This window comes from Papio anubis, chromosome 17, assembly GCF_008728515.1.
Source record: "Papio anubis isolate 15944 chromosome 17, Panubis1.0, whole genome shotgun sequence".
NCBI classification, from domain to species: Eukaryota; Metazoa; Chordata; class Mammalia; order Primates; family Cercopithecidae; genus Papio; species Papio anubis.
In genome coordinates, this window is record NC_044992.1 from 6,650,835 (window position 1) to 6,676,718 (window position 25,884).

A 25,884-nucleotide genomic window follows, 5' to 3' on the forward strand; every position below is an offset into this window, starting at 1 on the left:
GGTCAGGCATGGTGGCTCACACCTGGGAGGCCAAAGCGGGGGGATCAATTGTGCCCAGGAGTTCGAGACCAGTCTGGGCAACATAGGGTGACCCCCATCTCTACCAAAAAAAATTATTTAAATTAGCCAGGGATAGTGCCACACACCTGTGGTTCCAGCTACTTGGAAGGCTGAGGTGGAAGGGTTGCTGGAGCCCAGGAGGTCAAGGCAGCAGTGAGCAGTGATGGCACCACTGCACTCCAGCCCAAGCAGCAGAGTAAGACTCTGTCTCGAAAGAATAAAAAATAAAATAACAGTTGAACTCTACTACACATCTATTAAAATGGCTAAAATCCGAAACACTGGCAACATAAAATGTTGGCAAGGATGTGGAACAAGATAAACTCTCATTCATTGCTGGTGGGAACGCAAAATAGTATAACCACTCTGGAAGACAGTTTGGAAATTTCTAGTAAAGCTAAACATAGGCTTACCACACAATCCAGCAATCATGCTCCTAGGTATTTACCCAAAGGAGTTGAATGCTTATATCCCCACGAAAACCCCAACACTGTCTATAGCAGCTTTTCATAATTGCCAAATATTGGACACAACCAACAGATCCTTCAGTACACGAAACGATAAGCAAACTACGGTACATCCATGCAATAAAACATTATCCAGCTAAAAAAGAAATGAGCTATCAAGTCATGAAAAGACATGGAGGAAGCTTAAGTGTATATTGCTAAGTGAAAGAAGTCAGTCAGGCCAGGCATGGTGGTGCATGCATGTAATCCCAGCTACTCGGGAGGCTGAGGCAGGAGAATCGCTTGAACCCAAGAGGCAGAGGTTGCAGTGAGCCGAGATTGCACCATTGCACTCCCACCTGGGCAACGAGAGCGAAACTCTGTCTCAAAAAATAAAAAAAAGAAGTCAGTCTGAAAAAGCTATAAACTATATATATCCAACTATATGATACTATATTCTGGAAAAGCAAAACTATTGAGACAGTAAAAAGATCAGGGGTTGCCAGAAGGAGGAGAGAGGGGAGAGGGAAACAAATTTTATGGTCTTCTAATGAAATCCCTGACTCATGTTTTTTTTCCTTGACTATCTTGCTCCATCTCTTCCGGCACTCCACATGGGTCCGCAGGCATCCAAGGCTAGCCTGATTTTTATCCCCTAAAAGAAAAAAGGAATGGATCTTTTTTCCTGACTGCTCAAATAGTTCTTTATTTTTAAAACTCAGTAAGTTTACTAGGCCAGGTCTCAACAAAAACATTCTTGATCAGTTTTCCCTGACATTTAGCTTTCTCTTTCGTGATAGATTCAAGCCTCTTTTATTTCAGGAGAACTTTCTTTTCTTTTTAAAGGAGAGACAGAGTCTCACTATGTTACCTGGTCTGGTTTGGAACTCCTGGCCTCAAGCAATCCTCCCTCCTAATCCTCCCAAAGTGCTGGGATTACAGGCATTAGCCACCATGCCTGGCCAATTTCAAGAAAACTTTCTTGAATTATATCTTTAGCTGTATGTTTTATCTATTGTTTTGGTTTTATTTTTTAGAGAGTTCAGTTACGCATATATTGCATATTGAATTTCCTTTGCATCTTATATATATGCATACGTATACATAATTTTCCCATATTGTTTTTAATCTACCACATTTCCACTTCATTGGTTCACTTTTCTCATTTCTATTCTTTATGTCCTTTACAGTGTCTTCCATAGTAACTGTTCTCATTTATGCTCCCTCCAATTTCTTTTTCCTTTTTTCTTTTTTTTTTTTTTTTGAGACGGAATTTCACTCTTGTTGCCCAGTCTGGAGTGTAATGGTGTGATCTTGACTCACCCGCGGAGGCCTCCCTGGTTCAAGTGATTCTCCTGCCTCAGCCTCCCAAGTAGCTGGGATTACAGGCATGCGCTGCCATGCCCAGCTAATTTTGTATTTTTAGTAGAGACGGGGTGTAGGGAGACCCCCTGAAACTATTGCTACGGAATAAAAGATGAAATTCTCCTGATTATTGTAAATACAAAATTGCATGCAGAATTGTGTAAAGACAATGCCAGATTGGACCGCCAGAATGAGCCAACAGCGTGTGATGTGCTTCCCCCTGCAGAGAGCCTATGAATGGACGTGCGGTCAGGGAGGTTTCACATCACCAAGATTCCTATCCCAGAAAAGCAGATGTTCATAGCTCTGGGAATGGAATGTGACCCTTGTGTAGAGCCTATAAACGACGCATGAGGGGCGCCTGTTCATATTCATAAGATAGGGTTATAAACGCCCTTATCTTGCCACGGCTCTTCTAGGTCTCTTTAGGGTTAAGACGTACTCCCTTCTCAGAATCTGTGCTCTAACCGGTTGTCTAGTTTCATGTCCTGCTTCTATTGATTGTTTGCAACCAGCTTTTGCTGCCCTTTTTTTTTTTTTTTTTGAGATGGAATCTTACTCTGTCACCCAGGCTGGAGTGCAATGGCGCAATCTCGGCAAACTCTGCCTCCCGGATTCAAGCAGTTCAACTCTGCTTTAGCCTCCCAAGTGGCTGGGATTACAGGCTCCTGCCACTGCGCCTGGCTAATTTTTGTATTTTTAGTAGAGATGGGGTTTCACCATCTTGGCCAGGCTGGTCTTGAACTCCTGACCTCGTGATTCACCCGCCTCAGCCTCCCAAAGTGCTGGGATTACAGGCGTGAGCCACTGCGCCCGGCCTGCTGCACTTATTACTACTGATTAGTATCTTACTAAACATAGGTTAGGGATAGACTGTGTTTCTGTTTTAAGGCTCTGTTAGAAATTGCTGACGCACACACTACATTGTAAATTCTTTTTTTTTTTTTTTTTTTTGTTTGAGACGGAGTCTTGCTCTGTTGCCCAGGCTAGAGTGCAGTGGCCCGATCTCAGCTCACTGCAAGCTCCGCTTCCCAGGTTTACACCATTCTCCTGCCTCAGCCTCCCGAGTAGCTGGGACTACAGACGCCCGCCACCTCGCCCGGCTAGTTTTTTGTATTTTTTAGTAGAGACGGGGTTTCACCGTGTTAGCCAGGATGGTCTCGATCTCCTGACCTCGTGATCCGCCCGTCTCGGCCTCCCAAAGTGCTGGGATTACAGGCTTGAGCCACTGCGCCCGGCCTACATTGTAAATTCTTATCTCCGTATACTGTACTTCTGCATACAGATGTTATGTTAAAGAATTACTTCATCCCCATGTGATCATCTCACCTCATAATCAAACGACCCTAAATCCCTCACTAACCTACCCCTGCCCTCACTAAACTTAATAACAAATGCTGGCATATCCAGTCATTGGCGGCACCGTGGGACCAGAAGGCAGTGACCCCCCTGGACCCAGTTTTCACTGTCTCGTGTGTGTCTTTTATTTCTCGACCTGCTGATCTGCCTGGCAACAAAGAAAGAGCCCTGTTGCATTGCGGGCTGCTGGCCAGATCCCGCAATAACAGAGTTTCTCCATGTTGGTCAGGCTGGTCGCAAACTCCTGACCTCAGGTGATCTGCCACCTCAGGCTCCCCAAGGTGGGATTACAGGCATGAGCCACTGTGCTATCTTTTACTTTTCCTTTTTTTTTTTTATTCTTTTTTTGAAACAGAGTCTCACTATGTTGCCCAGGCTGGAGTCCGGTTGTTCATTCATAGCTTGCCCCAACCTGAAACTCCTGGGACAAAGTGATCCTCCTGCCTCGGCCTCCCAAATAACTGGAACTATAGGCATGCACCAGCACACCCGGCTATTTTTTTTTTTTTTTTTTTGAGATGGAGTTTCACTCTTGTTGCCCAGGCTGGAGTGCAATGCTTGCGATCTTGCTTGGCTCACTGCAGCCTCCAGCCTCCCAGGTTCAAGTGGTCCTCCTGCCTCAGCCTCCCTAGTAGCTGGGATTATAGGCGTGTGCCACCATGCATTAATTTTGTATTTTTAGTAAAGACAGGGACTCTCCATGTTGGTCAGGCTGGTCTCGAACTCCCGACCTCAGGTGATCCACCCACCTCGGCCTCCCAAAATGCTGGGATTACAGGCGTGAGCCACTGTGCCCGGCCTACCCGGCTAATTTTTAAACTTTTTGCAGAGATGAGGGTCTCATTATGTTGCCCAGGCTGGTCTTGAACTCCCAGGCTCAAGCGATCCTATCACCTAAGCCTCCCAAAGTGCTGGGATCACAGGCGTGAGCCACTGCACCCAGCCTCCTTTTTCATTTCTTCCAGCTCTTTCTGAAATTCAGTTTCCATTTCATCTGCTCCTGTTATCCCATAATCTCTGTTCTGAGCTCTTGCATTTCTGCCTTATTATCTTCCTGCATCGGGGTGATTACTTAATTAATTTTTTTAGTTCACAGCAAAATGTTTAGCTACAGTTTTCAGCTGTTCCATGGCAACATTTTTTTCTGGTAAGTATTCATCATCTACTGCTGAATTTTATTGCTGTTTTCCACATTTTTTCTTTGGCATAGCTTATCAATGCGGTGCTAGTTACTTTTTTAGACTCATCATTGAATGGGTGGGATTTGTGGGGGAGGAATATTTGCATGGTGGCCTTCCCAGCATCGCAACTCTGAAGTCTCCCTCCTTGGCTCTGAAGGGACGGGCTGCTTTCCCTACACAAGGCTCAACTCTGGGATTCTTTGGGTGGCTCCAATCCCTCCACTTCACCGGGCAGTCGGTGAACAGAACACTGCCCGCAGCCTCGCTTCTTCCAGTGCCTGCTACTTGCTACCTCTGAGGATACACTAGGGAGCCTCTCACCTTCAGGGGTGTATTTTTGCTGTGGCTTCCAGAAAGCTGCGGTCCCTTGACCATCAGCCACATTCCCTGCTTCCCCTCCTTCCCATCACAGCTTTGGTGACGGTGGATATGTCTGTTTTCCAGTTTCCCTGAAAATGAAATCTTTCATGGTTTTTTTTCATTCTCCTCATTTCTCTTATGTGATAAAATAAAAGAATCAGTTCTGCCTCTGCCCTTTACAAGATGTGGTTTTATGAGTCAATACATTCTTTCTGTCTCTGTCACTTCCAAACAGGGAGTTCTGATTCATACAGGAAGTGGCTGCGCCCTCTGGTGATCTTACTTGGTTTCTCCAGCCAGCACCACAGTCCTGGCACTTAGCGCACTGTGGCTGCTGTCCCACATGAGAAGCAGAAGGCTGGCCACCAGCGGTGGACGGGCATCACAGGTGCCAGGACATGAGGACAGTCTCCTTTTGTTTTTTTTTGTTTTTTGTTTTTTTTTTTTTGAGGCGGAGTCTCGCTCTGTCGCCCAGGCTGGAGTGCAGTGGCCGGATCTCAGCTCACTGCAAGCTCCGCCTCCCGGGTTCACGCCATTCTCCGGCCTCAGCCTCCCGAGTAGCTGGGACTACAGGCGCCCGCCACCTCGCCCGGCTAGATTTTTGTATTTTTTAGTAGAGACGGGGTTTCACCGTGTTAGCCAGGATGGTCTTGATCTCCTGACCTCGTGATCCGCCCGTCTCGGCCTCCCAAAGTGCTGGGATTACAGGCTTGAGCCACCGCGCCCGGCCCGACAGTCTCCTTTTGAATGCTTCATCTTGCCACCATCCAACATGTCAGTCTCCACTCTCCATGCCGTCCTCCCCTCTTCCTCACCCTCCTCCCTGGGCGCTGCATTCCCGGTCCACCACATCCAGGCCTGGATGCCGCTCCCAAGACTGCAGCCAAGTGCCCAGTGCGGCACATGGGCCAGTGGGCTGGGCCCATAGAAAAGCATTTTAAGGATAGAGGGGTTTGTGGCAATAATAAGAGATTCAGTTCACCTGGAAGATCTGATAATTGTAAAATTATATCATTCAATGAAATAACTTCAACAAAAAAGGAAAAACTTGATAAAACTATAGAGAGAAATTGACAAATCCACCACCAGAACGGAGAATTTCAACATGTCTCCTGCAATTATTGAACCATCAGGCCGGGCATTGTGGCTCACGCCTGTAATCCCAGGCATGGGTTTAGGAGGCTGACGCAGGCAGATCACTTGAGCCAAGGAGTTTGAGACCAGCTTGGACAACATAGTGAAACTTGGTCTCTACGGAAAAATGAAAACATTAGCTGGGCATGTGCCTGTAGTCTCAGCTACTTGGGAGGTTGTGTTGGGAGAATTGCTAGATCTTGGGACGTCAAAGCTGCAGTGAGCTGTGATCTAGCCACTGCACTCCAGCCTGGGCAAAAGAGCAAGACCCTATGTCAAAGAAAGAAAAAAAGAAAAGAAAAAAAATCAAACAAGGGAACAAAATATACATATATACAGCAAAGATTTAAAAAAACAGAATGTAAAAGCATGATTTAATAACACAGAAAACCCTGCTCCAAATAATTAAAAAGATTATACATTCAACTTAAGCACACTTGGAATATATATACTAAATTGATAAAGTAATAGGCTATAAAGCAAGTCTCAACAAAATTTCAAGGAAGGAGTATCATACAGATCTCTCACTAAAATGCAGTTAGTAAGAAGCCATCGACTAACAGATAAATTTAAACATTCTTGTACTGTTGGAAATTTTAAAACCCACTTCTAACATGTTATAAATCAAAGAAAAAAATTATAATAAGCTGGGCGCAATGGCTCATGCCTGTAATCCCAGCACTTTGGGAGGCCGAGGCAGGTGGATCACTTGAGCCCACGAGTTTGAGACCAGCCTGGGTAACATGGTGAGACCCCATCTCTACTAAAAATACAAAAATTACCCGGGCCTGATGGCTCACACCTGTAATCCCAGCTACTCGGGAGGCTGAGGCAGAGAATAGCTTGAACCTGGGAGGTGGAGGTTGCAGTGAGCCGAGATTGCGCCACTGCACTCCAGCCCGGGCAACAGAGCAAGACTGTCTCCAAAAACAAAAAGTAGCCTGGAGGGTGAGTGACCTGCGAGACTCACAAGAGGGGAAGCCGACAGAGATACCTACAGACTCAGTGCTGTGCGCCCTGGTGCCGGCAAGAAAGCCGAGGCTGGGGCTGGGTCAGCAACCAAATTCCAGTTTAGAGGCGGATTTGGTCATGGACATGGTCAGCCACATCAGTAAAATTGGAGAGGGTTATTTTGCATTGAATAAATTTAACAGCAAAAAGAAGAAGGAGAAGGAGAAGGAGAAGGAGACAGGGTCTCACTCTGTCGCCCAGGCTGGAGAGCAGTGGCATAAACACGGCTTACTGCAGCCTCAACATCCTGTGCTCAAGAGATTCTCCCACCTCAACCTCCCGAGTAGCTGGGACTACAGGCATGCACCACCACACCTGGTGAATTTTTGCATTTTTTTTTTTTTGTAGAGACGGGGTTTCACCATGTTTCCCACGCTGGTCTCGAACTCCTGAGTTCAAGTGATCTGCCTGCCTTAGCCTCCCAAAGTCCTGGGATTATAGGAGTGAGCCACCACGCCTGGCCTGGTTGTTGATTTTTTAAAATCTTTTTCTCTACATTTTTCTGTAGGTTTGAAGTATTTTAAAACAATAATTTTTTTTTTGAGACAGGGTCTTTGCTCTGTCTCCCAGACTGGGATGCGTGGCACTGTCACAGCTCACTGTCTTGAACTCCTGGGCTCAAGCAATCCTTCCTTCTCAGCCTCCCAAAGTGCTGGAATGACAGATGTGAGCCACCCCACCCAGCCTCATAATACTACTTTTTTTTACTTCTTTTTTTTTTTTTCTTTTCTTTTTTTTTTGAGACGGAGTCTCGCTGTCGCCCAGGCTGGAATGCAATGGCACGATCTCGGCTCACTGCAAGCTCCACCTCCCGGGTTCACGCCATTCTCCTGCCTCAGCCTCCCAAGTAGCTGGGATTGCAGGCGCTGGCCACCACGCCTGGCTAATTTTTTTGTATTTTTAGTAGAGACGAGGTTTCACCGTGTTAGCCAGGATGGTCTCGATCTCCTGACCTTGTGATCCGCCCACCTCGGCCTCCCAAAGTGCTGGGATTACAGGCGTGCAATTTATCAATGAAAAAATTGAAGCCGCTACGTGGCTTATGCCTATAATCCTAGCACTTTGGGAGGCTGAGGTGGGAGACTGTTTATTCAGGAAAGCCCAGAGAGCAAACCTGCAGACCGCGTAGTGAGACCCCATCTCTCACAAAAAAGTTGCTGCATATGGTGGCATGCACCTGTATCCCAGCTACCTCGGGAGGCCGGAGTGGAGACTACTGAACCCAGGAGCTGAAGGCTGCAGTGAGCCAAGATGGCACCACTGCACTCCAGCCTGGTGACAGGTGAGCCATCCCCGTCTCAAAACAAAAAGTACACCCTTTAGCACCCTACTGAAAGGTGAAATAATGGTTGTTCAAAAATAACACACATGGCCAGGCGCTGGTGGCTCACGCCTGCAATCCCAGCACTTTGGGGAGGAAGCTAATCAGGGCGAGGTCGGGCAGGATTGGAGATCATCCTAGCCAACACAGTGAAAGCCCCCTCATCTCCCCTTACCAAAAATACAAAATTGGCTGGGCACGTGGCTCAGCCTGTAATCCCAGCACTTTGAGAGAGGCCAGATGGGAGGATCACGAGGTCAGAGAGATTGACACCATCCTGGCTAACACGGTGAAACCCCACTCTACTAAAAATACAAAAAACTAGCCAGGCAAGGTGGCGGGTGCCTGTAGTCCCAGCTACACGGGAGGCTGAGGCAGGAGAATGGGCGTAAACCCAGGGAGGCGGAGCTTGCAGTGAGCTGAGACCCGCCACTGCACTCCAGCCTGGGCTTAGCAGAGTAAGACCTGGCCTCAAAAAAAAAAAAAATTAGCTGGGTGATGGTGGCACCTGCCTGTAGTCCCAGCTACTTGGGGAGCCTGGAGGCAGGAGAATCACTTGAACCCGGGAGGCAGAGGTTGCAGTGAGCCGCGATTATGCCACTGCACTCTAGCCTTGTGACAGAGCCAGACTCTGTCTCCAAAAAAAAAAAAAAACAATTAAAAAAAAACTATATATATATATATATATGCATCACAAGACGCATTAATACACACACACAAAGGGGCTGGGCACGGTGGCTTGCGTCTGTAATCCCAGCACTTTGGGAGGCAGGTGGATCACAAGGTCAAGAGATCGAGACCATCCTGGCCAACATGGTGAAACCCTGTCTCTACTAAAATACAAAAATTAGCTACATGGTGGCCTTTCATGCCTGTAGTCCCAGCTGCTTGGGAGGCTGAGGCAGGAGAATCACTTGAACCCAGGAGGTGGAGATTGCAGTGAGCTGAGATCGTGCCACTTCACTCCAACTTGGTGACAGAGCGAGACTCTGTCTCAAAAACAAGTAAAAATAAGAAATAACACAGAGGCCGTGAATCACTGTTTCAGAACTGGTATAGTACCTACATTTAAAAATATAAAATTGAGATGAATATGCCTTTTATTTAATGTTTGGTACGAAAGTAACTATTAAGAAAGTAGCTTCAGGCTGGGCACAGTGGATCACGCCTGTAATCCTAGCGCTTTGGGGGGCCAAAGCGGGTGGATTGCCACAGCTCAGGAGTTTCAGATCAGCCTGGGCAACATGGCAAGACCCCATCTCTACTAAAAATACAAAAAAAAGTTAGCTGGAAGTGGTGGTGCATGCCTGTAATTCCAGCTACTTGGGAGGCTGAGGCATGAGAATCACTTGAATCCTTGAGGCAGAGGTTGCAGTAAGCTGAGACGGCACCGCTTTTTTTCCACTTAAAAAAAAAAAAGAAAAGAAAAAGAAAATAGCTTCGTATTTTTATTAACTGTATAAGTGGAGAAAACTAAGCTATTTGTCCTTTGAAATGATTACAAAACAGCCTTATTTAAAAATAGAACTATCCTCCTGCCCCTTGCCTGGTTATAATAAATATTGTGTCTTATGAAGAAAAAAAAGTCAGACAGGCCATCATATGGTGGTGGTTTTGTTGTTATTGTTGTTATATAGACACACTCAGCCACTCAGGAACAAACTAAGAGAGAGGAAGCATTTAACCAGCATTTTACCTGTCAAGAAAGACAGAAGGAAAGAGGAGCAAGAGAGTTCAGAATATGAAAGGAGTGATTATAATGCTGCACTGAAGACTTCAAGGGCAGTAAGGACAGGACAAGGGCAGGCAGTGTTGCTGAACGCCAGGGGTTCAGTCTAGGTCCACCCGCTCACTGAACAGAAAGCCAATCACTGAGACAACAAGTATTACCAGAAAAGAAAGGCTTTTATTGTGAGTGATGTCAGCCAGGAAACAAGTCTCAAATCCGTCTCTCCAACCATGAAAGTTAGGAGTTTATACAGCAGGGAAGAAATATAACTACGTGCAGGGAAACAGGAGTTAGGGAGAGGTAAGGAAAAAGAGTTGGTCAGCAGGCAGCAGCGGTCAGATGAGAAGTCCAGCATCTCATTGTCCGGATGCCGTGATCTGGAAAGTTTCAGCCAGCCCCACACACACACTATCTGGGAGACCTGATGATCAGTTTCCTGAGAAAGAAATTCAGAGAAGACAAATGTAAGTTTCTTGAGCTTTAAGACCAGGAAGGTCAATTTCTATATTTCTTAAGAAAACAAAACAAACAAAAAAAAAACTGTAAACATCAGTTCCATGGAAAATTTGGGCTGATTCCAGAAGGACAGTGGGAAAAGATAATGCAGAGCCCCCACAGTGTCCTCAAGAGATAAGCCCAACAGAATGGCTCTGTCCAGTCAAGGAAACTCTAGGGAAAGTTCAGAGTCTCTAGACCTTGCAGAATTTGCTACAAAGCAGCCATATTTAGGCAGGAATCTGTGCCAAATGCCTAGCATGTCCACCACACTGTCCATCAGAGGTATCCCCGGATAGGGCACAGGTACCATATTCCAGGAGGTTGGGACGTTGGCTGCAACAGCTGGAGAAGGCAGGTGTTTTGTTTTGTTTTGTTTTTGTTTTTGTTTTCTCTCTATTTCAGTTTGCAAACCATACTGGGTACAGCAAAGTTGACTGGAAGCAAGTAGAGAAGGATGTGAAGACAGCCAAGGAACTGCTGAAAAGCCCTAAGAACAACCAGATACCTGTTGATGGCAAAGCAAAACTGGAGGTGGGATCATCTGTGAGGAAGAATGTTCCAGTGACTGGAGGATTTGGGAAGCTTTCTGCTTGGCATGGTGTCCTAAAGAGAACTCCTTCACTTCCATTCTGCCTGGTCTGTTTGGGTTTTTGTTTTTGTTTTGAGTTCTCCTTTTCTATCTCTCGTCACATTGTGTCAGTTGACTTTTCTAACCAGCAGCCTCTATACTGCATCATCGGATACTGAATCTCTCCTCCTCGTCTTCTCCTGTGCCTTCCTCCTGCAGTGGCAAACGTGAATGGTTTTCTGTAGGGATCTGTTGAGGTCCTAACATGAACGTGATGAGGAGGGCAGAGCTGGAATGTTTTGCCCCTCCCTGACAACACTCCTCGCCTGGTGACTTTGTAGGTTAGCCAGAACATTTCTTATCCCCCTATATAAGACACTTATCAGAACACATTGCAGCTGGGCGCAGTGGCTCATGCCCATTATCTCAACACTTTGGGAGGCTAAGATGGGCAGATCACTTGAAGCCAGGAGTTCAAGACCAGCCTGGCCAACATGGAGAAACCCAACCTCTACTAAAAAACAAAAATAAAATTAAAAAAATTAGCCGGGCATGGTGGCACATGCCTGTAATCCCAGCTACTTGGAAGGCTGAAGAATGAGAATCCTTTGAATTCAGGAGGTGGAGTGTATTAGTCTCTTATCATACTGCTATTAAAGACATACCTGAGACTAGATAACTTATTAAAAAAAAAAAAAAAAGTTTAACAAACTCACCATTTCACATGTCTGGGGAAGCCTCACAATCATGGCAGAAGGCAGAGAAAGAGTAAATATTTGTCTTACATAGCGGCAGCCAAGAGAGCTTGTGCAGGGGAACTCCCATTTATAAAACCATCAGACCTCATGAGACTTATTCATTCTCACAAGAACAGTACAGGAAAGACCTGCCCCCATGATTCAATTACCTCCCACCTGGTCCCTCCCACAACACATGGGGATTATGAAAGCTACAATTCAAGATGAGATATGGGGGTGGGGACACAGCCAAACCATATCATTCTGTCCCTGGCTCCTCCCAAATCTCGTGTCCTCACAATTCAAAACCAATCATGCCTTCCCAACAGTCCCCCAAAGTCTTAACTCATTTCAGCATTAACTCAAAAGTCCACAGTCCGAAGTTCCTTCCATCTATGAGCTTGTAAAATCAAAAGCAAGTTAGTTATTTCCAGACACAATGGGGGTACAGACATTGGGTAAATATACCTGTTCCAAATGGGAGAAATTGGCCAAAATGAAGGAGCTACAGGCCCCATGCAAGTCTGAAATCCAGTGGGGCAGTCAAATCTTAAAGCTCTAAAATGATCTCCATTGGCTCCATGTCTCACATCCAGAGCACACTGATGCAAGAGGTTGGTCCCTATGGCCTTGGATGGTTCTGCCCCTGTGGCTTTGCAGGGTACAGTTCCCCTCCTGGCTGCTTTCATGGGCTGGTGTTGAGTGTCTGCAGCTTTTCCAGGCTCATAGTGCAAGCTGTTGGTGGATCTACCATTCTGGGATATGGAGGATGGTGGCCCTCTTCTCATAGCTCCATTAGGCAGTGCCCCAGTGGGGGCTCTGTGTGGGGGCTCTAACCTCACTTCTCCCTTCCACACTGCACTAGCAGAGATTCTCCATGAGGGCTCTGCCCCTGCAGCAGACCTCTGCCTGGACATCCAGGTATTTCCATACATCCTCTGAAATCTAGGCGGAGGTTCCCAAACATCAGTTCTCGACTTTTGTGCCACCAGCAGACTCAACACCATGTGGAAGCTCCCAAGTCTTGGGATTTGCACCCTCTGAAGCCACAGCCTGAGCTGCACCTTGAACCCTTTTAGCCATGGCTGGAGTGGCTGGGACACAGGACACCAAGTCCCTAGGCTGCACACAACAGGGGGACCCTGGGCCTGGCCGAGGAAACCATTTTTTCCTCCTAGGCCTCTGTGCCTATGACGGGAGGAGCTCCCGCAGAGGTCTCTGACATGCCCTGGAGATATTTTCCCCATTGTCTTGTTGATTATTTGACTCCTTGTTACTTATGCAAATTTCTGCAGCAGGCTTGAATATCTCCCCAGAAAATGGGTTTTTCTATTCTTTTTTTTTTTTTTTTTGAGACAGGTTTCCTCTTTTTGCCCATGCTGGAGTGCAATGGCACCATCTGCAGCTCACACCACCCAGCCTCCACCTCTTGGGTTCAAGCTGATTCTCCTGCCTCAGTCATCCTGAGTACTTAGGGATTATAGGCATGTGACATCACGCCTGGCTAATTTTGTATTTTTAGCAGAGATAGGGTTTCTCCATGTTGGTCAGGCTGGTCTCAAACTCCTGACCTCAGGTGGTCTGTCCTCCTCTCCCTCCCAAAGTGCTGGGATTACAGGTGTGAGCCACCATGCCCAGCCAGGATTTTCTATTCTATTGCATCATCAGGCTGCAAATTTTCCAAAATTCTATGCAATGCTTCCTCTTGAATGCTTTGCTGCTTAGAAACTTCTTCCACCAGATACCCCGAATCATCTCTCTTAAGTTCAAAGTTCCACCTATCTCTAGGGCAGGGACAAAAGCTGCCAGTCTCTTTGCTAAAGCACAGTAAGAGTCACTTTTGCTCCAGTTCCCAACAAGCTCCTCATCTCCATCTGAGACCACATCAGCCTGGACTTTATTGTCCATATAACTATCAACATTTTGGTCAAAGATACTCAATAAGTCTCTAGGAAGTTCCAAACTTTCCCACATTTTCCTAGCTTCTTCTGAGCCCTCCAAACTGTTCCAACCTCTGCCTGTTACCCAGTTCCAAAGTCGCTTCCACATTATCAGCTATCTTTACAGCAGCACCCCACTCTACCGGTACCAATTTACTGTATTAGTCTGTTCTCACACTGCTAATAAAGACATACCTGAAACTAACCTATAAAGAAAAAGAGATTTAATGGACTCACAGTTTCACATGGCTGGGGAAGCCTCACAATCATGGCAGAAGGCAAAGAAGGAGCTAAGATACGTCTTATATGGCGGCAGGCAAGAGGATTTGTGTGGGGGAACTCGGCATTTATAAAACCATCAGATCTCCTGAGATTTATTCGCCATCACGAGAACAGCACAGGAAAGACCTGCCCCCATGTTTCAATTACTTCCCACTGGGTTCCTCCTACCACATGTGGGGATTATGGGAGCTACAATTCAACATGAGATTTGGGTTGAGATACAGCCAAACCATATCATGGAGGTTGCAGTGAGCTGAGATCGTGCCACTGCACTCTAGCCTGGGTAACAGAGCGAGACTCTGTCTCCAAAGGAAAAAAAAATAAAAAACATTGTAAGATGACTCACCATGGGGGACAAGTAGATCCTCAAAGGTTGGCCCAAACTGCTGCTTTGGAAAAGAAACAGTAAGTGCATAGATACTTTGTTATGACGTGCTGCATGGAAAAGAACTAAACGCATTTGGCTTTAAGTATGAAATATTTTTGGTATCTTGGTGTCTACTTTCTTTTACAGTTGGTTTTAGATTACAGAAAGAGAGCTATTTATACCTGTTATTATTATCCTGACAAAAATGACAGCATAAGCACTATAATTGAAAAATCTGAATATAGAATGAATTTATGTTAAAAGTATCTGTTGCGCTGAAGGCATTGTATTTAGTGGGAAGGGCTTTGGGGAACCAACTGGTAGAAATATATCATGGAACGGTTCATTTTAGCAAAGCATTAAGATATTGTCCACAGAATGTTTTCCACCATACAGGTTATGCATTCAGTGGCTGTTTCAAAGGGTTTATTTATGGAAAAGCAAGCGACTTTAGGTGGGGAGGGAAGAAGTTCTTGAGTTCTTATTTCATAGAAAAGGAGCCATAGCTCGTTGTACTGATTCTACCATTTCTTTATTCAGTTAGTATGAAGTATAACCCTTTAGCCAGAATTTTTGGCTGGGCACAGTGGCTCACACCTGTAATCCCAGCACTTTGGGAGACCGAGGTGGGTGGATCACGAAGTCAGGAGTTCGAGACCAGCCAGCCCAATATGGTGAAACCCCATCTCTACTAAAAATACAAAAATTACCCAGGCGTGGTGGCAGGCGCCTGTAGTCCCAGCTACTCGGGAGGCTGAGGTGGAAGAATCACTTGAACCTGGGAGGCGGAGGTTGCAGTGAGCCAAGATGGTGCCCCTGCACTCCAGCCTGGGCGACAGAGCGAGACTCCATTTCAAAAAAAAAAAAAAAAAGAATTTTTGAGAAGTATTATCCCAGGCATTCAGAACTGAGAAAGATCACACATAAGAAATACATTATTATTGTCATCAAATGTTAAAAAAAAAAAAAAAAAGTGTTGGGATCAATGGATTGGATAGCAATGTCCCACACCCCACCATTTACTCATCTTTTCTCCTCTGAGTTGAAACTCCTCTTTGGTGAGCTACTGGATTCCTATATGCACTTGCATGTAGGAGACGGCTACTGTTTGGCTTTCCCTCCCCCACATCCCACCCCCAACACCGTCTCCACGTTTCTGTGAACTCTCCCCTCCTTCGCATGTGGTCACCACAGTAGCCATGGCATGACCTTTGGCTGCAATTAATCATGCCAGTATTAGTCAGCTGATCCAACAGAGCCAATCAGTGTCTTCCCCACTACTTTGGGGGGAACAGACAGAAAGAGAGAGAAAGAGAAAGAGAGAGAGAGAGGAGAGACTATTAGGTAATCACCTTAGATGGTCAGTTTTCTGTTGAAGGCACCTACTCCATATCTTTTCTCTTCATCACTCTGCATTTCTGAATTTAATCCTATACTTTGTGCTCAACTTTTGTGTGCTCTGAAAGTCAGCTTTATCCTAAGCAAATCTGTATCTACTTTAAAAGACTGAAAATAGAAAAAAAAAAATCTTTGCCAAATTCTTCAGAGACTGCTGTATTTACATATGGTTTAAAATCAAATGTCATAAGAACTTCTTGATTAAACTATTCCCCATTATTACATTTTTTATCTCTTCTACAGCATCATTTTTGAAAAGACTTCCTCTTTGAAATACTGCATCTATATTCTTGTGTATTTGTTTCACCTTTCCACACTCAATTCAGGTGTATTAAAATAAATCTAACACTTTAATTTTAAAAAAGAGGTGGGGGGAGTAGGGAAAATCCACAAGCTATAAAACTAAAGAATTTGACATTTTGGGTTGGATGAAAAAATTAAAAAGCAAAAAAAAATTCAGGAGTGTTGTAAAGATTTGAACTGAGACCGGGTGCGGTGGCTCACACCCAGCACTTTGGGAGGCCGAGGTGGGCAGATCACAAGGTCAAGAGACGGAGACCATCCTGGCCAACATGGCGAAATCCAGTCCCTACTAAAAATACAAAAAGTAGCCAGGCATGGTGGTGCACGCCTGTAGTCCCAGCTACTCAGGAAGCTGAGGCAGGAGAATCACTTGAACCCAGGAGGCAGAGGTTGCAGTGAGCCGAGATCACAGCACTGCACTCCAGCCCGGTGATTGAGACTCAGTCTCACAAAAAAAAAAAAAAAAATTGAACTGAAGAGCAGAGAAGCCAGTCCACTATAAGAGGAAAAAGTGAGGCAGAGCCTCTGAACCTCTGAAAGAGGTAGAGGTCACACACAGAGAGAACTTCCCAGGTCCCTGAAAAAGCACCCATCCCCATTTTGACACAAGGCCCAGTTGCAACCCCACCCAGAGACCCCTGAGATGTTCTGCTGTCTTTCTGATAAACTCCCTTCTTTTTTTAAACTATTTTATTTCAATAGCTTTTGGGGTACAAGTGGCTTTTGGTTCCATGGATGAATTGAATAGTGTTGAAGTCTGAGATTTCATTGCACCTGTCACCTGGATAGTGTACATTGTACCCAATATGTAGTTTTTAATTCCACACCCCCGCTTTTATCCACCACCCCACTCAGCCCTTCTGAGTCTCCAAAGTCCATCATATCACTGTGTATGCCTTTGCATATTCATAGCTCAGCTCCCACTTACGAGTGAGAACATACGGTGTTTGGTTTTCCATTGCTGAGTTACTTCTCTTAGAATAATGGCCTCCAGCGCCATCCAAGTTGCTGCAAAAGACATTATGTTGTTCCTTTTTATGGCTGGGTAGTATTCCATGGTGTATATATACCACATTTCTTTCCTTCTTTCTTTTTTTTTTTGAGACAGAGTCTTGTTCTGTCGCCCAGGCTGGAGTGTAGTGGCGCGATCTCAGCTCACTGCAACCTCCGCCTCCCAAGTTCAAGTGATCCTCCTGCTTCAGTCTCCCAAGTAGCTGGAACTATAGGCGCATACTACCACACCCAGCAAATTTTTGTATTTTTAGTAGAGAGGAGGTTTCGCCATGTTGGCCAGGCTGGTCTTGAACTCCTGACCTCCAGTGATCCACCCACCTCAGCCTCCAAAGAAAGTGCTGGGATTAGAGGCGTGGGCCACCGCGCCCGAACACCACATTTGCTTTATCTACTTATTGGTTGATAGGCATGTAAGTTGGTTCCGTATCTTTGCAAATGTGAATCGGCCCACAATAAACATATGCATGCGTGTGTCTTTTTCTTTTTTCTTTTCTTTTTTTTTTTTTTTGGAGATAGAGTTTCACTCTTTTGCCCAGGCTAGAGTGCAATGGTACGATCTCAGCCCACTGCAACCTCCACCTCCTGGGTTCAAGCAATTCTCCTGTCTCAGCCTCCCAAGTAGCTGGGATTACAGGCATGCACCACCACGCCTGGCCAATTTTGTATTTTTAGTAGAGACGGGGTTTCTCCATGTTGGCCAGGCTGGTCTTGAACTCCCGACCTCAGGTGATCCACCTGCCTCAGCCTTCCAAATTGCTGGGATTACAGGCGTGAGCCACCGCGCCCAGGCCATGTGTCTTTTTCGTATGACTTCCTTCTTTACTTAAGCTAGTTCTCACTGAATTTCTGTCACTTACAGCCAAGACAGCCTCAACTAATTCCCTGGATCCATTTCTGAAGTACATTCCATGTCATTGACTCCTCTGTCCATCCCTATGCCTGTGCCAAGTGTGTTTTAATTATGTATTTCTATTGTGGGGAAAAGAAAGAGAGATCAGATTGTTACTGTGTCTATGTAGAAAAAGGAAGACATAAGAAACTCCATTTTGATCTGTACTAAGAAAAATTGTTCTGCTTCGAGATGCTGTTAATCTGTAACTCTCGTCTCAACCCTGTGCTCACAAAAACATGTGCTGTATTGACTCAAGATTTAAGGGATTTAGGGCTGTGCAGGATGTGCTTTGTTAAAAATGTGTTTGCAGGCAGTATGCTTTGTGAAAGTCATTGCCATTCTCCGTTCTCGATTAACCAGAGACACAGTGCACTGCGGAAGGCCGCAGGGACCCCTGCCCAAGAAAGCCTGGGAATTGTCCAGGTTTCCCCCCACGGAGACAACCTGAGATAGGGCCTCATGGGAAGGGAAAGACCTTACAGGCCCCCAGGCTGACACCCATAAAGGGTCTGTGCTGAGGAGGAGGAGTGAAAGAGGAAGGCCTCTCTGGGGTTGAGATAAGAGGAAAGCATCTGTCTCCTGCACATCCCTGGGAATGGAATGACTCGGTGTAAAACCGAGCATACATTCTATTCTGAGAGAGGAGAAAACCGCCTTATGGCTGGAGGCGAGACATCGTGGCGGCAGTACTGCTCTGTTACTCTTTACTGCACTGAGATGTTTATGTAAAGTTAAACATAAATGTAGCCTACGTGCATGCACATTCAAGCACAGCACCTTTCCTTAAACTTATTTATGACAGAGAGTCTTTTGTTCACATGTTTTCCTGCTGACCCTTTCCCTACCATCACCCTATAGTCACATTGCATTCCCTTCGCAGAGATAGTAGAGATAGTGATCAGTAAATACTGAGGGAGGCCGGGTGCGGTGGCTCATGCGTGTAATCCCAGCAATTTGGGAGGCCGAGGTGGGCGGATCATGAGGTCAGGAGATCGAGACCACCCTGGCTAACATGGTGAAACCCCATCTCTACTGAAAATACAAAAATTTAGCCAGGCATGGTGGCGGGCGCCTGTAGTCCCAGCTACTCGGGAGGCTGAGGCAGGAGAATGGCGTGAACCCAGGAGGCAGAGCTTGCAGTGAGCTGAGATTGCACCACTGCACTCCAGCCTGGGTGACACAGTGAGACTCTGTCTCAAAAATAAATAAATAAATACTGAGGGAACTCAGAGACCAGTGCTGGTGCAGCTCTTCACTTGCTGAGCGCTGGTCCCCTGGGACCACTTTTCTTCCTCTACACTTTGTCTCTGTGTCTCATTTCTTTTCTTCGCCTCTCATCTCCACCTTTGCGAGAAATACCCACAGGTGTGGAGGGGCAGGCCCCCCTTCAAGCTGTGATCTATTTTAATATCTGACAGGACAAGTCCCCTTATTATTGTTCATTTAAGTTTTTTCTGCTGGCTACTCTCACGTGTTTAGTGTTCTAGATGAATTTAGGTTCATTTTGTCCAGTTCCAAAAAGACATTGCCCAAGAATTTTCATCTGCATAACCTTGAATTTATAGCTCAATCTAGGGAAACTTGACATCATAGCAATATGGAGACACCGTAGTCAAGAATAAGTTGACTGTGTGAAGTATTTTTATGGCCTTCATTAGAGTTTTACGGTTGTTCTCATTCACGTCTTGCACATTTCTTCAGTTCATTCTTGAGTGTTTTATGGTTGATTGCTATTGTGCATTCCCAGATTCTTACTGGAGATTGAGTGTGGGGTCTTGTAGTAGGCACCTGTGGTGTCCCATGTTGCACCCCCTTGACCTGCTGATTTCAGCCACAACAGAAGTAGACAGTTCCATGAGAACTCAACCAGGTTCTTGCGCTGAAAACAACCCCCCTCAAGCATGAGCCACACTTTCTGCCCCGCTGCTTTCTCTAGCACCAATAGAAGCTTGCTCAGCCAACACGAGTACAGCTCAGACCTGCTGGGGAGTTCATGCCCATGGGGAATGGAAGCTGGTGGGTAAATCCTCCAGCCACCCCTCCTTCAGATCAACCATTCTGTATGCTTAGAGATGCTGCTGAGCCCCATCACCCAAAATGTGCAGCAGCCTTGATAATGCACCTCTATTGGGCTTGCCTCCTTCCCCACCTCACTCCCTCCTCTTTTTCACTCCTGCTTTCTGGGATCAGCTCCCAAGAAAACTATCTCCCTCAAGTCCTTCTCTCAGGCTCTGCTTTTGGGAGACACCCGAACTCAGGCAGACCGCCTATGGGATTCTGGCTCATAGTGAGGCAATTGAGTTTTATAGGAGAATCACTCAAACCAGTTGGTTTCCCCACTGCCAAGAACTATCACACCCACTCTACACAGCTGTTGAGCAGAGCTGGGACCAGTCTGGCCTGGAGTAGACACACACACACACACACACACACACACAGGTCCTGCTGTAACCCTGCATTCTTCAGCCTTGGGTGTGGACCCTCTCTGTAATACCTCTGAGAAGCTTGTAACTCCTTCACCATACTGCAGTGTCCCCCTACCTGCCTCACCCCAAATTCAGACTCCTCCCTTTATACCCCAAGCACAGGTAACTTGAAGCAATAAAGAAGGAGATTCGGGCTGGGCCCGGTGGTTCGCACCTGTAATTCCAGCACTTTGGGAGGCCGACGCGGGTGGATCGTCTGAGGTCAGGAGTTCAAGACCAGCCTGGCCAACATGATGAAACCCCGTTTCTACTAAAAATACAAAAAAATTAGCCAGGTGTAGAGGTGGGCACCTGTAATCCCAGCTACTCGGGAGGCTGAGGCAGGAGAATGGAGTGAACCCAGGAGGCAGAGGTTGCAGTGAGCCGAGATTGAGCCACTGCACTCCAGCCTGGGCGACAGAGTGAAACTCCATCTCAAAAAAAAAAAAAAAAAAAATCACCGGGCGCAGTGGCTCACCCCTGTAATCCCAGCACTTTGGGAGGCAGGCGGATCACAAGGTCAGGAGACTGAGACCATCCTGGCTAACACGGTGAAACCCCATCTCTACTAAAAAAATACAAAAAATGAGCCGGGCGTCGTGGCTGGCGCCTGTAGTCCTAGCTACTCGGGAGGCTGAGGCAGGAGAATGGAGTGAACCCGGAAGGCGGAGGTTTCAGTGAGCCGAGATCGCGCCACCGCACGCACTCCAGCCTGGGTGACAGAGCGAGACTCCATCTCAAAAAAAAAAAAAAAAAAGATCTTACACATGACCTCCCAACTATTTCTATAAATTTGCACCATACACTCAAGACTCAATGTTCTGGGAAAGAATGCCAGGTGGATGATACTTATGGCACATGCCATCCCCCTCCCACTACACCGGGGGGCGGGGAGAGATGAAGAATATGAATCTGTGGCTACTGGCGCCCCCTGAAGTATGCACATTACAAGGGGCTGTCTAAAATACAAATGATGAATGTTTACTATAATATTCTTTGCCCATTTCTCTGATGGGTTGTTGATGTTTTTTTTCTTGTAATTGTGTAGGGGTTCTTTATAGTCTGGATATTAATTAATTGTTATAAATATTGCAAATATTTCATCTGAGTCTATTGCTTTTTTCTTTTTTTCTTTTTTTTTTTTTTTTTTTTTGACAGGGTCTCACTCTGTTGCTTAGGCTCGAGTGCAGTGGTGCAATCATGGTTCACTGCAGCCTTGACATTTCTTGGCTCAGGTGATCCTCCCACCTCAGCCTCCAGAGTAGCTGGGACTACAGGCACACGCCACCACGCCCAACTAATTTTTGTATTTCTTGCAGAGACAGGGTTGTTGCCCGGGCTGGTCTCGAACTCCTGAGCTCAAGTGATCTGCCTGCCTCAGCCTCCCAAAGTACTGGGATTACAGGCTTGAGCCACTGCACCTGGTCCCTCTTTTTTTTTTCTTACCATTTTTTTTTGTTGTTGAAGAAAGCGTAAGTTGGCTGTAAAAGCTTCCGCCTTCTGGATCTGACGGCACGCACGCCTGTGCGGCTGTTCCCCTCCCACTGCATTTCCAATAAGCTGGTAGGTAGTGCTAATCAGATTCTGTTCAAGGTTCTGTGACAACATTGCCCAGGCGTTACTGTGGCGTCCCTACTGCATCACAATAGTAAGTACATAGTGTCTGCAAATGTACAAAACCTGACCTCCTCCTTCCTGATCTTTTTATCCTGATTTTCTTCTCAGGATCGACCTTCAGAACTACTGTGACAATGCGTTCCTTCTCTTCATCCTGTGTTTAGTGGAAATGTTTATCATCTCTCTCCATTAAGGGTGATGGCAGGCGTGGGGGGTTGAGATACACCTACGGGTCGCTCCTGCTGGGCAGAGGTGAGGTGCGACTTGCTCCCATCCTCAGTTCCAGGTGCGCTCTCGGCATCCGTATGTTCAAGGCCTTTCCTCATTTTCATGTTTCCTCTTCATCCTCGTTGCACCCTCGAATTACCCTCCCTTCCTTAAGAACCCACTTGAGGCTGGGCGCAGTGACTCATGCCTGTAATCTCAGCACATTAGGAGGCCAAGGTGGGAGGATCACCTGAGGCCAGGAGTTCGAGACCAGCCTGGACATCATGGCAAAACCTCATCCCTACTAAAAATACAAAATTAGCCGGGCGTGGTGGCGGGTGCCTGTAAACCCAGTTACTCAGGAGCCTGAGGCAGGAGAATCACTTGAACCCAGGAGGCAGAGGTTGCAGTGAGCCAAGATCACGCCATTGCACTCCAGCCTAGGCAATAAGAGTAAAACTCTGTCTCGAAAAAAAAAAAAAAAAAAATCTATTTGAATAGGTTTGATGTATGTCCTTGAAAATAGCTGGATCCTGGAAAATTATGAAGTGGAGTTATGTACATAGGCTTTTGACTTTAATCAATGTTGTGTTCTAGACTGCATTCTGTTTTCTACTTCTCATTTAATGCGGGTATTAGGTCTATTAATGTTATTGTGTGTATATCTAGTCACTGGTTTGTTTGTTGTTGTTGTTGTTTTTTTTTTGAGACGGAGTCTCACTCAATCTGTCACCCATCCTAGAGTACTCTGCCTCGGCCTCCCAAGTAGCTGGGACTATAGGCTCCTGCCACCACACCCAGCTGACTTTTTGTATTTTTAGTAGAGACAGGGTTTCCCCATGTTGGTCAGGCTGGGTGTGGTGGCAGGAGCCTATAGTCCCAGCTGCTTGGGAGGCAGAGTACTCCTAGGATGGGTGACAGATTGAGTGGACTCCGTCTCAAAAAACAACAACAACAACAAACAAACCGGTGACTAGATATGCCTGCTCTTCTAATAATTTCTAACTCTCAACGATAAAGAGAAGTAAAAACAAATAGGACCTCAGGTGATCCACCCGCCTCGGCCTCCCAAAGTGCTGGGATTACAGGTATGAGCCACTGTGCCTGGCCAATAATATGCATTCTTTTTTTTTTTTTTTTGAGACAGAGTCTCCCTTTGTTGCCTAGGCTGGAGTGCAGTGGCACAATCTCAGCTCACTGCAACCTCCGCCTCCCAGGTTCAAACGATTCTACTGCCTCAGCCTCCTGAATAACTGGGATTACAGGTGCCCACCACCACACTCAGCTAATTTTGGTATTTTTAGTAGAGACAGGATTTCACCATGTTGGTCAGGCTGGTCTCGAACTCCTGACCTCGTGATCCGCCCGCCTCGGCCTCCCAAAGTGCTGGGATTACAGACGTGAGCCACCACACCCAACCTGAAAATATGCACTCTTAATTCCACTAAATATCTTGCAGAACGTCTATTCCAATGTGTCCTCCCATCAGCAGCTTCTCCCACAACCTTGACAGCATTTGACTTCCTCCTAATGTTTGTCAATTGGATGGGTGTAAAGAGATGGCTCGCGCGTGTTTGATTTCTCTGGTTAGTCACTAGCGATTGTAAGCATGTCTTCATATATGCATTAGAACCCCAGGCTTCCTCACCTGTGAACTGCTTGTTTATACCTGGTGCTACTTTTCCAATAGGGTTCCTGTGGACTTCTTCATCTCGGGCTCCTTCTGTGTTGAATGTCTTCCATTTGTCCTTCCAGATCCACTCTCTATCCTTCTCCAGGTTGTTCTGTGGACTGGGAGGCTGAGCGGTATGACTGCATCAAATTGCTCCCTTGCCATCTGGCTTCCAGCCCTCCAGGAAGAGAGGGAAGTGAGGATATTAACTCCCTGGCCCCTCCCTGCAGAGTGGCTGTGGGCTAGCTGACCCCTGCAACCGAGTATCACAGCTGCTGTTGGGAGGTCCTCTCCCTGCGGTCCTGGAGGTGGTAACAGCTCCCCACTCTGGGATGCCTGGGTTCTTGCACCATTTCTCGTGGCTTCCCTAAGCCTGTTCACACCTTTGCAGCTAGTCCCTATATTATGAAATCTTGCGCTTACCCATTTTTGGGTGTGCCATCTGTTGCTTGCTGGGAGCCTACCTGATACACTGCTGTTGAACTGAAATTTATAATTTTCATGCAATTTCACAAATTTTTTTTGGCTTTTTGGAACGTGCCTTGGAGGCCTTATTTAACAAGCTCTTCAGCTGGGCGCGATGGCTCACACCTGTAATCCCAGCACTTTGGGAGGCCGGGGTGGGTGGATCATGAGGTCAGGAGGAGACCAGCCTGGCCAACATGGCGAAACCCTGTCTCTATTAAAATACAAAAAATTAGCCTGGCATGGTGGCTCACACCTGTATTCCCAGCCACTTGATAGGCTAAGAAAGGGAATCGCTTGAACCCGGGAGGCGGAGGTTGCAGTGGGCCGAGATTGCGCCACTGCACTCCAGCCTGAAGACAGAGCAAGACTCCATCTCAAAAAAAAAAAAAAGAAGAAGAAGAAGAAGAAGAAGCCCTTCTATACTGGTAGTATAGATTTTTCTTTCTTTCTTTGTTCCTACTAGTTCTGTAATTTTACATTATATGTTTAGGTCTTCAATCTATCCAGCATCCACCTTTGTCTGTGATGTTAGGTATGAATCCGGTGTTACTTATCTTCATAGAGAGCCAGTTTTCCCAATAATGTCTTTCTTCTACCAATTCAAGATGTTACCTTTATTGTATATTAAGTTTCCATGTATGCACAGTTGTGTCTCTAAGCTCTTTATTCTATAACATTGGTTTATCTATCTGTTCTTGTATTGTTACTGTGCTATTTTTATTACTATGGCTTTGTAATCTATTTTAATGTCTAATAAGGCTAGTTCCCCCTTCCTCCAATTTCTCCTTTCTTCCCCATTTTGACTTTTATCTTGCCACATATACTTTTTTTAAAGTTGTTGCATTGCTTTTAAAAATCCAGTTGAGGCCGGGCGCAGTGGCTCACTCCTATAATCCCAGCACTTTGGGAGCCTGAGGCAGGTGGATCACCTGAGGTCAGGAGTTCAAGACCAGTCTGGCCAACATGATGAAACCCCATGTCTACTAAAAATACAAAAATTAGCCGGGCGTGGTGGCACCTGTACCCCCAGCTACTCGAGAGACTGAGACAGGGGAATTGCTTGAACCTGGGAGGCAGAGGTTGCAGTGAGCTGAGATTCCGCCATTGCACTCCAGCCTGAGTGACAGAAGGAGACCCTATCTCAAAAAAAAAAAAAAAAATCTATTGAAAATTTTATTTTTATTGCATTGAATGTATATGTTAATTTGGAAATAATTTAAGGTTTTTCTTGTTTGTTCTTCATGTGTTATTGTGGTGACAGCAGGCTAATACACCTGCCGAAGCCTCTCATTAGGTCGAATTTTTTGTTTGTTGATGGTGCCGATTTTCTGTATGGATGAGCATATTGTTTTATCTCTTCCTTTCCAATTCTTGCAACTTTTAATGTCTTTTTCTGTCTTGCACAGTTTGGCTAGCATGCCCAGGATGATTCTGAACAGCAATAACAGCAGTATAACGGAGGCTTCTAATTACCCCTAATATCAATTATC

At 46.0% G+C, this 25,884-nt stretch overlaps 1 long non-coding RNA gene across 1 annotated transcript; it reads right to left on the minus strand.

The window, feature by feature from the left end:
• Positions 1–10,123: 10,123 nt before the first annotated feature.
• LOC103878626 lies at positions 10,124–22,530 on the minus strand. Its single transcript, XR_001896139.3, has 2 exons — positions 21,877–22,530; positions 10,124–10,402 (listed from the first exon to the last, which is right to left on the minus strand). It is a non-coding gene; the product is annotated as an uncharacterized LOC103878626 (long non-coding RNA).
• Positions 22,531–25,884: the final 3,354 nt, after the last annotated feature.